This window comes from Jaculus jaculus, chromosome 9 (assembly GCF_020740685.1).
Source record: "Jaculus jaculus isolate mJacJac1 chromosome 9, mJacJac1.mat.Y.cur, whole genome shotgun sequence".
Taxonomy (NCBI): Eukaryota; Metazoa; Chordata; class Mammalia; order Rodentia; family Dipodidae; genus Jaculus; species Jaculus jaculus.
This window is the reverse complement of record NC_059110.1, coordinates 57,307,827-57,310,518: the sequence shown is the minus strand read 5'-3', so window position 1 is coordinate 57,310,518 and position 2,692 is coordinate 57,307,827. Positions and strand designations below refer to the sequence as shown.

Sequence of the window (2,692 nt, the reverse complement as noted above, 5' to 3'; positions counted from 1 at the left end):
GGCCCATTATAACAGAGTATATTAGTTTTGCATTAATATATTTTCTATTTTTTTAGCCACAGAATTCAGGAAATGTGCTTTTCTTCCTGATCAAAGATGACACTTGACAGGACTTGTGTACAAATATGGCTATTAACAGAATCATCTCAAACCATTTTGCTGTTTGTGCAAAGAAAGCTTGTAGCTCTTGTTATTAGAGTTGAATGTCCTGAAAGAATCTGAAAGACACAAACAAATGATGTCTTACCAGTGGCCTGTCTGTGAAATACTTTTCCTGTGGCCTGCTTTTCTATTGTTTTCCATATTACCTGTCTGTCTGTGTGGTGTTTTCCATTTGGCCTATATCTCTAGGATTTTCCCTATGGCTTGTTTGTCTGTCTCTACAGTGTTTTCCCTATGGTCTATCTCTTTGTCTGTCTGTTTAGAGTTTTTCTTATAGCCTGTCTGCCAAAACAACAACAACAACAACAACAACAAAAGCATGAGTCTTTTGTTAGGTTATGTATTAATAAGAAATTAATGTAAAGTCATTGGGTTACCAAGTATGTGTCTTTAATATTAATAGACTAAATCAAATTTTTTCCAATTTATATTACCCAAAACAGTAAATAGGTCTTTTAGTCACCATCATTACCATTTGTAGTTTTGGACCTATTTTGACAACTTGTTAAATATAAAGCAGTGCTTTGCTGTAAGTACAACTTTTGTGTCTTTTGTAAAAAAAATATTAACTTTTATAATTAATTAGTTTTGTGTTAGTGAATACAGTCAAGTTGGTACCATTGTTAGGCTTATCCTTGTAGTACCCCCTTCCCTGACCCCTCCTTGTTGAGTTATGAGTATATTATATTGTAGCCATTTTGAGGGACAGTAATAACCTCAGATGTCTATATGTCTCTTAAAATGGCATCAATATTGCCAGCTGTTCCTAAATTTCTGTGGAAACACATTCCAATAAGCAGATTAATTAGCTGGTCAAAGTAGGTTTTTGTTTATTTGCTTGTTTTTTAATTAGTTTTGTACTCAGTGTATACAGTCAAGTTGGTACCATTGTTAGGCTGATCCATGTCCTACCCCCTCCCTCTGGTCCCTCCTTGTTGAGGTATATGGGTCATGCATTCTGGAGTTAGCCCACAGTTATGGGTAGGAGAAATGTCTCTGCATATCATGACCCAACATCTGGCTCTGACATTCTTCCCGCCTCCTCTTCCACAAAATTTCCCTGAGCCATGTTGGGTTCATTTTTGGTCTGCTTCAGTGATGGGGTGCTGGGGGCCTCTGAGGCTCTGGCTCTCTGATTTGGTAGGAGTTATTTTTCTCTGTGTTGGTCTCCTTCCCCCTTGTGCTGGTATCTGGTTCATCAGGAAAACAGAACCCTTGCTTGTTTAGCCAATTTTCCTTAGTTTCAGCCGGGGCCCTATTGAGGTATGTTAGGGTAGCTCTCTCCTTAGGATCTGCATCTATCTGAAAAAGAGAAGATTCTCCAACGGAGAGTAAAGTTAACACCAGAAAAATGGATAATCCTTATTTGTTTTATACAGAATTTAATAGGTGTAGGCCCTCTTGTAGCCCATAATTGCTAGTAGCTTGATAATGGAGAGCAGGCTCATGTTTGGATATGGTTCTGACTTGTTTCCCAGCTCCAGCTATGGGTCATGTACCACTGAGGGGATCAATTAGCCAAATCAAGAGCGGTTGGTTTCCCACCATGCCTGTGTGCTACTATTTCACTTGTATGAACATCACAATAGGTTATTTCTTGCTAAGTATGTTAGACCATGAGTTGCTTGGACATATATTGGTTATTTTCCCCCAGTCATACCTTCTGGCACTAGATGCACTGACTGTCTGGGGACTGACTCTCTTCCACCTTCCAGCCATGGCATTTCATTTTACGTGTCAACCACATATGGTGTTTTTGACAGGAGAGTCTTACCACTAGCCTTTGGTGAGTTATCAAGTACTCTGACAAAAATCTGTCTTTCTTGTAGGTCTCTCTGATCAAAAGCTCATTGTGGATGAAGGCCACATGCTGGCACTGGGAGTTACCTTAATCTTCTATAGCTTCTTTCACTTTCTCTCTGTGTATCTCTTCTCTCTAACTCTGTTATATTCATTATCTTTTTCTTCCTTTTATTAGTGGGCACTGACCTATAACATTTTTGTTTTTAATAGGTAAACATATTAGTTACTTTCTCATTGATGGGCTAAAAAGCCAGACCAAAAACAGCTAAGGAAGGAAAGGATTTATTGCTGTCTTACAGTTGTGAGGGAAAATAACAATAATGGGGAAAGTATGGCATGAGGAGAAAGCCAGAGTTACACTGTCACATTAGAAGGGAGAAAGTCGAGACCAATGAACACTAGCAGGTCACTAGCAGCTCACAACTTGCTTCCACCAACAAAGTCCCACCTCCAAAAGCTTCCAAAACCTTCCAGAGTATCACCAATAGCTAGAGACTAAGTATTCAAACATATGAACCTATGGGGGACATTTTTGCGCTCAAACCATCACAATGAAGCCTATGGTATTCTTTATTTAAATGGACATTTAGCTTTCCCACTTTTGGAATGTTTTCCCCATACCCTCATTGCCTTAATATTATTTAGATTTTGTTAATTCTTCAAAAAACTTATTTGTATATTTTGAGTGCAGTTACTTTAACAACCACATATATCAAAAATATACAAT

General features: G+C 38.2%; 1 non-coding gene across 1 annotated transcript; it reads right to left on the bottom strand.

Moving 5' to 3' along the window:
* Positions 1 to 847: 847 nt before the first annotated feature.
* Positions 848 to 978, bottom strand: LOC123463876. The gene has a single exon (XR_006639247.1). It is a non-coding gene; the product is annotated as a small nucleolar RNA SNORA33 (small nucleolar RNA).
* Between the last annotated feature and the right edge of the window lie 1,714 nt (positions 979 to 2,692).